Source organism: Oncorhynchus masou, chromosome 3, assembly GCF_036934945.1.
Source record: "Oncorhynchus masou masou isolate Uvic2021 chromosome 3, UVic_Omas_1.1, whole genome shotgun sequence".
NCBI lineage: Eukaryota > Metazoa > Chordata > Actinopteri > Salmoniformes > Salmonidae > Oncorhynchus > Oncorhynchus masou.
In genome coordinates this window covers 8,626,397-8,638,764 of record NC_088214.1, presented here as the reverse complement: position 1 = coordinate 8,638,764, position 12,368 = coordinate 8,626,397, and the positions used below count along the sequence as shown (strand labels likewise).

Below are 12,368 nucleotides of genomic sequence, written 5' to 3'. Positions count from 1 at the left end.
GGAAGTTGAAATGGAGTTATTGATATGAAAATCCTATTTTGGAAATAGAGATGGGTATTATTTTTGCCAAACAAAACTAGACCCACAGTCATACAGAATCCACGATGATGCATGAATGACAGATACCAGCAGTTTTCTGTTCAACATCAGCATGATTTATGAAGTCTGGAAAACCTGTGGCCTCTTTTCCCGAGTCTAGTGTCACCTAGTGGACATACAAATACCTAGTATTGCAATAGATACTACCAGTAAAACTTGACATTTTTTGTTTTGTTGCATGTTGAATGATTTTGCTTGCATTAATTCTCAAACGCTCCAACAAAAAGACTAGACACAGAACTATTTGTATATAGGCTTACAAATAAGATACATTGGAGTCTTAGGCTATGGCATGCGCCTTGTTGTTGCGCCTCAATTGTGCAATTTATTTGTGAAAGCAGGAGCCCTTACTATTTTCTACATGGTCATTAAAACGACGATTTCTTGTAAATTGGACAGTCTGTATGTCTCCTACTCTCGGTCGTCGTCATAGGTCTATAAAAACTGTCTGCGCTATTCCTGGCCTAATCTAAGTTGTTGCCATGGTAACATTTTTTGAGTCTGCAGAAGATAAATTGTGTGTGATTTGTTTTATATCATGGCAGCTATAGGAGCTTAATTCTCAAAGCATCTCTGGTCACACAGACAAGACAATATCCTCTTTGAGGACATGTTAGTCTTTTCTATGATGCACACCGATGGTGCAAAATAGTAAATGGTGACTTGAGAGTAGACTGTTTAATGTATTCGGCTGAAAAGCTCTGACGAAGGCCGTGAGGCCGATACATAAGCTTATTAAATATCAGTGATACTATCGAGAGCAGTGTGCGGTTTCCTTTTTCCTTCAAATGTATTAGGCTACAAAGTTAATTCAGCAATAAAGGATATGTTGTGTTAAATATTTTAATGTAGGCCTATTTTTTTTCAAAAGGTGGGCAAACAATAAATATTTAAATGCAATTTGAGCAATTTACCGTAGCCTATATAAATTAGAGGCATTTATTTGTGGTGATGGTGGTTGTAAAAGCCTCGACGTTGTCTCCAAAATTAGACATATTTTATTTTTACAGTAAAGACCTCTGCCCTGTTGTGTATGGTCCTCCCACACTGCAGGTGGTGCTGTGTCTAGGTTTTCATTCCGTAGGTTCTAATGCTTGACACGTTAAGAACATGACAGTCTGAACCCGCAGGGTTTTGTTCGGCCACTTCGCCAGGAGTCAGTTCTAGTAACAAATCCAGCCAGGTAACAGCGGTGATAGGTGAACGGTTGTGCATGGATATATAGAGCTATTATAGGCAGCCATATAACTGGCAAAGGAATTAGATGATGATGCCCAAACTGAATATATTTCATGTAGACTAATAGATTACATAAAGGAATTGCTATCCGATTTTATTTTGAAATAATGAATACATAAATAATCGTTATGATAAACTGAGGCGTTCTACAGCCTATGGTTGCCAGCCCTGCACATGCAGCGATACAAGGGGTGACTATAGCCCAATGCATGAATTACCCAAGTCTAGAAATACATTCTGCACATGATTTAACAACAATTGTTCGTATTGATTTTAAGTTCCATAATGGATTTGATGCATTGCTATCGCTGCATGAAAATGTTTCTAACTTTCACCTTGCAAAGCAGACTTGCTTTTCGTCAGTGCATGGTTGTGGCTATATGGGTTGGAATAATTTATCTGTCCAGCACAAGAAATCCTACACACAGGTGTGAAAATGTAACATTGCGCTTGTTAGTGTTTCATACTGGAGAGGGAATGCAAAACAACGACGCTGGACACGCTTCAGGAATTGGAACATTCTTAATGTGTGTGGCATGGCAGGTAGCCAAGTGATGAGAGCGTTGGGCTAGTAACCGAAAGGTGGCTAGTAACCGAAAGGTTGCTAGCTCGAATCCCCAAGCTGACAAGGTAAAAATCTGTCGTTCTGCCCCTGAACAAGGCATCCCTGTTCGTAGGCTGTCATTGTACATAGGAATTTGTTCTTTATTAACTGACTTGCCTAGTTAAATATAAAAAATATCAGCAATCTCGAATGGTCCTTTTTAAGCAAACTGTTTGGATCAAATTAAAGAAGCTACTTTATTTACACAAAATTACATGTAAAATATTTCAAACTAGGCCACTTCATTTTCAGGGTTTGTGTGATTTAAAAAAAAAACATTTTCTTTCAAATTTCCTTCAACAATTCAAATGCTGAAAATACTTCAATTCGGTTGGCTAATAAGGCTATATTTTTCATATTCTTCCGGTCTTTTTACATGTAGGCTATGAACATGATGAATAGTGAGTAATCAACATGACATCAAATTGCAGTCTTTATCAAATACATTTCAGATCTGATTGCACTTTATTGCATATATTTTAGGCTATAGGCTATTGAATTCAGATTATTTGGAAATGGAAAATGTCCAGGTTATGTGGAGGAAAATCAGGGGGGGGGCTCCCGAGTGGCGCGGCAGTCTAAGGAACTGCATCTCAGTGCTAGAAGCGTCACTACAGAACCTGGTTCGACTGTATCGAACCGTGATGGGGAGTCCCATAGGGCAGCGCACAATTGGCACAGCGTCGTCCAGGTCAGGGAAGGGTTTGGCCCGGGGTTGACCTTCATAATAAAACAAGATTTTGTTCTTAACTAACTTGCTTAGTTAACTAAAGGTAAACAAATATATATGAAAAAATACTAAAAAGTTTTACATATTATTTAAAAAAATTAACTACACTTATTTGAAAATGCAGCAGATCAAAGGGGAAAAGGCAAACAACCATATGAATAGGCCAAGGTAAGCCAAACCTCATTCTAATATGAATAGGCCGAGCTAAGCTAGACCTCATTCTAATATGAATAGACCGAGGTAAGCTAGACCTCATTCTAATATGAATAGGCTGAGCTAAGCTAGACCTCATTCTAATATGAATAGGCCGAGCTAAGCTAGACCTCATTCTAATATGAATAGGCCAAGCTAAGATAGAACTCATTCTAATATGAATAGGCCGAGCTAAGCTAGACCTCATTCTAATATGAATAGGCCGAGGTAAGCTAGCCCTCATTCTAATATGAATAGGCCGAGGTAAGCTAGACCTCATTCTAATATGAATAGACCAAGGTAAGCTAGACCTCATTCTAATATGAATAGGCCGAGCTAAGATAGACCTCATTCTAATATGAATAGGCCGAGCTAAGATAGACCTCATTCTAATATGAATAGGCCGAGCAAGGCTAGACCTCCTTCTAATATGAATAGGCCGAGGTCAGGTCGACCTCATGTTAGTAACATTACTCATTTTAATAAGCCAACGTTTCTGATTTGTAATATCTGGGCTGGTCATTATACTTCAATCAATTAAATAGGACAGTTGAAATGTCAAGTAGGCCTTAACACATACAACAACAGGCTACAGCTCATTCAAATAATATATTCACTTTTGCTAAGATTTATTTGTGACTGCCCCTGGACACTGGTAGAGTATTTGTCTCATAGACAGCCTTCATATCCATATACTGTGAGGAGAACAAGTATTTGATACACTGCAGATTTTGCAAGTTTTCCTACTTACAAAGCATGTAGAGGTCTGTAATTTTTATCGTAGGTCACTTCAACTGTGAGAGACGGAATCTAAAACAAAAATCCAGAAAATCACATTGTATGATTTTTAAGTAATTAATTGAATTTTATAGGCCACAGCTCATTATTATTTGTGTGACAACATGTGTTCCGTTTGCACATAGAAATGTAAATTTATATTTTTCTTCAGGTTTTAAGAAATGATTTGGCAGAATGTGCCCACAGGAAACCCTTTGCTTATCAATCTGTAGATTTATAGCCTTATTGGCTACGAGGCCAACGGGGAGCGCGAGGAGAACTCTGTCTTGGTCTAGTCCAGCAATCCTCATTTCATCTGTTAGTTACAGCGATATATGCCCAATCCTCATCTCATCTGTTAGTTACAGCGATATATGCCCAATCCTCATCTCATCTGTTAGTTACAACGATATATGCCCAATCCTCATCTCATCTGTTAGTTACAGCGATATATGCCCAATCCGTCAAGTGTAGGCCGACATTCACTTTAGAACTTTATTCAAAAACAACCGGCTCAAAAATGTTGTCATTTAGATATGCACTTATGGTTAGATTTGTTATATGATGAGGCAATTTATGAGCTAAATTACAGTCCCTCTTTTCAGGGATACAGAAGAATGGAAACTTTTTTTTTTACTAAAGAAAGTAGGAATCCATATATAAATATTCTAGTTTCAAAATAATACATAACATCAAATCCATATCATCAAATCATCATGTATAGTTACAGAGGTTTTTCTGTGTGTTCTGTCCAGTTGGCCCATTGATATAGATGATAGTGTTACCAGAGTGATGGACCGACAGAGCCCTGAGGAGACAGAGGAGGAGGGGAGAGAAAGAGGAGAGAGCAATGGGACTACTGTCACTGCACCACAGGAGTTACCACGGTTACCACCAATGCCACCACATCGGTGGTCATCACTATTACAAAGGCAGCCAGCAGCACCCCCCCCTATATGCAGCCATGCCCCTCCCACCTCTCTGGGCGCCACCCCCACAGAAAGACAGGTTGTTCAGGTACGAGGGGAGGAAGCCAGAGGGGACGGGAAGCCAGAGAGGACCGTTTCTGTCAGTGTGTTAAATTAAACCACATATGTATGTCAAGCAAAGTCTAGTTTTCTAAGCATAAGAGTAGTCTAGGTTATCGTGACCACACCCAGGTCGTCCACATGCCTGGAATCCAACCCATTTCAGATTGAGCTTAAGACGAGGCATTAGTTCTGGGAGATAAAATTAGTCATCAGGTTTGGTGAGAGTAGTTCAGGTCTGTCTTGTGTGGTAGTCACTGAAGCACCCCCACTACACAATGGAAGTAGTGTTTCTCTGCTGTGTCTCTCTATCGAGCAAGCCGTCCACAGCAGGCCCCAGACCATGGCAGCTCAGTACCTGCAGCAGATGTACGCTGCTCAGAAGCAACACGTCATGCTGCAGACAGCATCCCTGCAACAGACACAGCCACACAGTAACAGACTGTCCCCCACCTCACCCCCCTGCAGCCAACTGCATGGTGACCCAGGTATCAGAATCACAATCTCAAACACCTGTCTGCCTACCAATGCCTAGTGAGACCACCGCAATTCTGTCTGTCTGTCTTCAGATCACCATCCCTGCCTCTCCCGGAACAGGCCAGCTGATTGGTTGTTCTGAGTTCCAGCTCCACCACAGACAGGATTACCTGGCAGGTCATGCTCCTGGGGACTGCCTCCTGTAACCAGGCCCAGATGGTACCTTCCATCTCCCTCTTACTCTTAACAGTTTTGTTGCGCATGATAAACAATCTACTTGCCCAAAGATCATAGGAAGTAAAAGAAGAAAGTTTAATTGTAACCATGACAATTTCTCTGTCTCTTTTTCCACTGATGTTTTCCAACAATTTCTCTTTCACATTTCTACTGACCTTTTCCTGCTTTTCTCTTTTTTCTTGGTGTCATTTCCCTTTTTTCCTCTTTCTTCTGCCTGTCAGTTGATTCTGACCCCTGTGGCCACTGTGGCAGCAGTCCACTCTGACCTGCCTTCTGCAGCTTCTCTCAACTCTCCGCCTCCCAGGTCAGCAACCACCAATAGGATCAAGGGTTAAAGGTGAAAAGGGTTAAGAATGGCCAGGCTAGTTAGCCTGTCGTCAGAAAGCACAGCAGGAGTTCACATCTCACTACTGCTGAGATGTAATTTATATAACTGGACGACAAATACATTTTATAGTATTTTTATATTTTTAAAATGTAGGCCTATCTGATCACTGCACTGTAAGTCGCTTTGGATAAGTGTTATATACAGTATCTGACATGGCTAGATATGTGGACAGGTGGTATATATTTGACTTGGTATTTCATGGCTAGATATGTGGACAGGTGGTATATATTTGACTTGGTATTTCATGGCTAGGCGTGTGGACAGGTGGTACATATTTGACTTGGTATTTCATGGCTAGACGTGTGGACATGTGGTACATATTTGACTTGGTATTTCATGGCTAGACGTGTAGACAGGTGGTATATATTTGACTTGGTATTTCATGGCTAGACGTGTGGACATGTGGTATATATTTGACTTGGTATTTCATGGCTAGACGTGTGGACATGTGGCATACTGTATATCTGAGTACACTGTAACATACACTATATATACAAAAGTATGTGGACACCCCTTCAAATTAGTGGATTCGGCTAGTTAAGCCACACCCTTTGCTTACGGATGTAGAAAATCCAGCAGGCATCCATGCAATCTCCATAGACAAACATTGACAGTAGAATGGCTTTACTATAGAGCTCAGCTATAGAGCATAGCATGCCACTTTTCAAACAAGTCAGTTCATCACATTTCTGCCCTGCTAGAGCTGCCCTGGTCAACTGTAAGTGCTGTTATTGTGAAGTGGAAACATCTAGGAGCAAAAACGGCTCAGCCGCAAAGTGGTAGGCCACACAGGCTCAAAAAAACGGGACAGCCGAGTGCTGAAGAGTGTAAAAATCGTCTGTCCTTGGTTGCAACACTCACTACCGAATTACAAACTGCCTCTGGAAGAAACGTCAACAAAATAACTGTTCGTCGAGAGCTTCATGAAATGGGTTTCCATGGCCGAGCAGCCGCACACAAGCCTAAGATCACCATGGGCAATGCAAGTGTTGGCTGGAGTGGTGTAAAGCTCCCCACCATTGGACTCTGGAGCAGTGGAAACGCGTTCTCTGGAGTGATGAATCACACTTCACCATCTGGCAGTCCGACGGCCGAATCTGGGCCAGTAGAACGCTACCTGCCCAAGTTTAAGGGAGGATTAATAATGATCTGAGGCTGTTTTTCATGGTTCGGGCTCGGCCCCTTAGTTCTAGTGAAGGGAAATCTTAATGCTACAGCATACAGTGACATTCTAGCCTATTCTGTGCTTCCAACATTGTGGCAACAGTTTGGGCAAGGCCCTTTCCTGTTTCAGCATGACAATGCCCCCATGCACAAAGGGAGGTCCATACAAAAATGGTTTGTCGAGATCGGTGTGGAAGAAATTATGCAATCTGGTTTCCGAGCTGGTCATGGGTGCACCTCAGCCACGCTCGGAGTCCTAGATGATATCATAACCTCCATCGATAAAAGACAGTACTGTGCAGCCGTCTTCATCGACCTGGCCAAGGCTTTCGACTCTGTCAATCACCGCATTCTTATCGGCAGACTCAATAGCCTTGGTTTCTCTAATGACGGCCTCGCCTGGTTCACCAACTACTTCGCAGACAGAGTTCAGTGTGTCAAATCGGATGGCTTGTTGTCCGGATCTCTGGCAGTCTATGGGGGTGCGACAGGGTTAAATTCTCAACTCTTTTCTCTGTATATTAATGATGTGTTACATCATTAATATTAATGATGTCACAACAAGCTTCCGCTGCTGGTGATTCTCTGATCCACCTCTACGCAGACAACACCATTCTGTATACATCTGGCCTTTCCTAAGACACGGTGTTAACAAACCTCCAAACGAGCTTCAATTCCATGCAACACTCCTTCCGTGGCCTCCAACTGCTTTTAAATACTAGTAAACCTAAATGCATGCTCTTAAACCGATTGCTTCCCGCACCCGCCCGCCTAGCATCACTACTCTGGATGGTTCTGACTTAGAATATGTGGACAACTACAAATACCTAGTTGTCTGGTTAGACTGTAAACTCTCCTTCCAGATTCACATTAAGCATCTCCAATCCAAATTAAATCTAGAATTGGCTTCCTATTTCGCAACATCCTTCATTCATGCTGCTAAACATACCCTGTAAAACTATATCCTACCAATCCTTGACTTTGGCGATGTCATTAACAAAATAGCCTCCATCACTCTACTCAACAAATTGGATACAGTCTATCACAGTGCCATCCGTTTTGTCACCAAAGCTACCCACCACTGCGACCTATATGCTCTCGTTGGCTGGCCCTCGCTACATATTCATTGCCAAACCCAAGGTCATCTATAAGTCTTTGCTAGGTAAAGCACCACCTTTTCTCAGCTCACTGGTCACCATAGCAACACCCACCCATAGCACGCGCTCCAGCAGGTATATGATCACCCCCAAAGCCAATTTCTCCTTTGGCTGCCTTTCTTTCCAGTTCTCTGCTGCTGATGACTGGAACGAATTGCCAAAATCACTGAAGCTGGAGTCTTATATCTCCCTCACTAACTTTAAGCATCAGTTGTCAGAGCAGCTTACTGTTCACTGTACCTGTACACAGCCCATCTGTAAATAGCACACCCAACTACCTCATCCCCATATTGTTATTTTTTTTGTTACTCTTTTGTAACCCAGTATCTCTCCTTGCACATCGATCACTCCAGTGTTATTGCTAAATTGTAATTATTATTATTATTTTTGTCAATTTTACCCCTTTTTCTCCCCAATTTTGTGGTATCCAATTGTTTTAGTAGCTACTATCTTGTCTCATCGCTACAACTTCCGTACGGGCTCGGGAGAGACGAAGGTTGAAAGTCATGCGTCCTCCGATACACAACCCAACCAAGCCACACTGCTTCTTAACACAGCGCGCATCCAACCCGGAAGCCAGCTGCACCAATGTGTCGGAGGAAGCACCGTGCACCTGGCAACCTTGGATAGCGCGCACTGCGCCCGGCCCGCCACAGGAGTCGCTGGTGCGCGATGACACAAGGACATCCCTACCGACCAAGCCCTCCCTAACCCGGACGATGCTAGGCCAATTGTGCGTCGCCCCACGGACCTCCTGGTCGCGGCCGGTTATGACAGAGCCTGGGCGCGAACCTAGAGTCTCTGATGGCACAGTTGGCGCTGCAGTACAGCGCCTTTAAACACTGCACCACCCGGGATGCCAAATTGTAATTATTTTGCCTCGAGGGCCTTACCTCCCTAATATCTTACTACATTTGCACACACTGTACATAGACTTTTCTATTTTCTATTATTGACTGTACGTTTGTTTATCCCATGTGTAACTCTGTGTTGTTGTTTTTGTCGCACTGCTTTGCTTTTTCTTGGCCAGGTCTCAGTTGTAAATGAGAACTTGTTCTCAACTGGCCTACCTGGTTAAATAAAGGTTAAATAAAAAAAATTGGCTGGCATGCACAGAGCCCTCATCCCCATCGAACATATTTGGGATGAATTGGAATGCCGACTGCTTGCCAGGCCTAATTGCCCAACATCAGTGCCCAACCTCACTAATGCTCTTGTGGCTGAATGGAAGCAAGTCCCCACAACAATGTTCTAGCATCTAGTGGAAAGCCTTCCCAGAAGAGTGGAGGCTGTTATAGCAGCAAAGGGGGGACCAACTCCATATTAATGCCCATGATTTTGGAATGAGATGTTCAATGAGCAGGTGTCCACATACCTTTGGTCATATAGTCAATCAGGAACAGTAGAGGCCCCAATGTGGAGCCCTGAGGGACACCATACCCACATATATGATATCCAGTACCTGCTCAAAGACATTGAATGTATGTAAGTAATATTTACCTATAACGCATGTGTCTTCTCTCCTCTCTTAGGTCTAGAGCCTGGCTGTGTGGTCCCACCTCCCCAGGGCTTTGGCCACTGGCTAGAGTGTCTTGTCACAGCTGTCCTCCCGGCCCCAGGCCCATGTCCTGGTCAGCTCACTGCCCAAGATGTCCCTCTGTCCCCTGAGGTCCAGCCAGCAGTCTGACCCCTCGGCAGACACCCCTGGAGCCAAGACCCAACCAGCCGACGTCACTCGGCTAACATCAGCAAACCAGCTTATCGCGCCTGGTAAGTCAGTCACCATGGTTATAACTGTTGTGCTCTATTGGATTGAATCAGTGTTAGGCAGTACTGGTCCTGAGGATCCACGGGTCATGCAGGGTTTTGTTCCAGTGCAGGGTTTAGTGTGGGTTTGTTACACGTATCCGACCCCTCATGTCTGTTCACATGGTTTTATTGCCATTCCAGCATCGTACACTCCTGTCCAATCCCATGCATTGGTCAAGCACCAGCTGCACTGTCCTCCTAGTCACAAGGGGGCGCCCCATCAGCACATCATCCAGCAGACCACAGCAGGATCCCACTGGCAGCTGCACTACATTGCCCTGCGCCTCACACCCCACACCACCTCCCACACTCCCTCCCCTCTTACCCTCCAGCCCCTGGTCACTCCCACTCAAACCACCACCACCGTCCAATCCCAGCCTGGGGTTGGCATCTCAGTCCCCTCCTCTTCCTGTCAGCAACCCGTCCCCATCCCACCTCCCCAGCAGACAGTGGTAGTGTTGTCATCAGCCACTCCTCCTCCTGTCCTGTGTCCCAGCATGCTCCAGCCCCAGCTGCTCTGCCAGCCCCAGCTCCAGCCCTCCACCCTGCGTCTTGGCCCCATCTCCCAGGCCTCTCTCCCCAGACTGCTCCAGCCTCCTCTGGCATCTCTCAAGAGGCTGTCCCTGCACTCGGTTCAGGAGGTCCAGTCCACTGGGGTTCTGGTGTCAAAGGAGGAGCTCCCCGTGGCAGAGGCACTGATTCAGAAGCCCTTCCAGAATCTTCCAGCACACCACGTTCCAGAATCTTTCCCAGATTCAAACAAGCCTGCTCCCTCATCAACTCTCTGCCAGGTATCTTTATGCTGCTTGAGCCAAGACTGGAATGGATTCACATATCTTATACAATATGCCTGGGGCCTGGAGTTTTTCCCTCCCGGGTCACAACTCCTCTCTCTCTCTCCACCTTCCTCATTTGTCCCCCTCTCTCTCCTCCTCCTCCAGGTAGGAGGGACATATCCAACGAGTTACGTTCCCAGGAGATTGACGGCCAGGCCCTCCTATTGCTGACAGAGAACCACTTGATGACAGCTATGAATATCAAAACTAGGCCCCGCCCTCAAACTCAGTGCCCACATCAACTCTCTGAGGGAACCATGAGCACAGGAAATGAGCATCTCAAATGGCACCCTATATAGTGCACTACTGTTGACCAGGGCTCTATCTGGTCAAAAGTAGTGCACTATATAGGAGATAGGGTGCTATTTGGTATGCGAACGAGAGGAACACCCTTTTTGGAGAATTTGAGACACACACACACTGGCTCTCCGCCTTTCAACTCAGTGAGAAGCAGCTAATAAACTGTTTTTCATCAGTGTATCACCATAGTGATTGTAGCAATACGGCATTTTCTGTGTATTACATTGAAAGCACTGTACATTATGTTAAAAAGTTAATTATATTGAAATGTTTTGCCAAAATGTTGGTAGTCTTTGAAGGCTGTTTAACAAACCTGAGACGAGTTGGTATTTTAGAACGACAAAGATTGACTGAAGTTGCATGAGGATGTCCACCAAGAACACCTGTGGCATAGGGGAACACTAAAATAACATCCTAGATCTGAATGAATGAAATATTCTTATTAAATACTTTTTTCTTTACATAGTTGAATGTGCTGACAACAAAATCACACAAAAATTATCAATGGAAATCAAATTTATCAACCCATGGAGGTCTGGATTTGCAGTCACACTCAAAATTAAAGTGGAAAACCACACTACAGGCTGATCCAACTTTGATGTAATGTCCTTAAAACAAGTCAAAATGAGGCTCAGTAATGTGTGTGGCCTCCACGTGCCTGTATGACCTCCCTACAACGCCTGGGCATGGTCCTGAAGAGGTGGCGGATGGTCTCCTGAGGGATCTCCTCCCAGGCCAACTCCTGGACAGTCTGTGGTGCAACGTGGCGTTGGTGGATGGAGCGAGACATGATGTCCCAGATGTGCTCAATTGGATTCAGGTCTGGGGAACAGGCGGGCCAGTCCATAGCATCAATGCCTTCCTCTTGCAGGAACTTCTGACACACTCCAGCCACATGAGGTCTAGCATTGTCTTGCATTAGGAGGAACCAAGGGCCAACCACACCAGCATATGGTCTCACAAGGGGTCTGAGGATCTCATCTCGGTACTTAATGGCAGTCAGGATACCTCTGGCGAGCACATGGAGGGCTGTGCGGCCCCCCAAAGAAATGCCACCCCACACCATGACTGACCCACCGCCAAACCGGTCATGCTGGAGGATGTTGCAGGCAGCAGAACGTTCTCCACGGCGTCTCCAGACTGTCACGTCTGTCACATGTGCTCAGTGTGAACCTGCTTTCATCTGTGAAGAGCACAGGGCGCCAGTGGCGAATTTGCCAATCTTGGTGTTCTCTGGCAAATGCCAAACGTCCTGCACGGTGTCGGGCTGTAAGCACAACCCCCACCTGTGGACGTCGGGCCCTCATACCACCCTCATGGAGTCTGTTTCT

At 44.7% G+C, this 12,368-nt stretch overlaps 1 pseudogene; it reads left to right on the top strand.

The window, feature by feature from the left end:
- Nucleotides 1–4,433: 4,433 nt before the first annotated feature.
- Nucleotides 4,434–12,109, top strand: LOC135518860 (polyhomeotic-like protein 3; annotated as a pseudogene).
- Nucleotides 12,110–12,368: the final 259 nt, after the last annotated feature.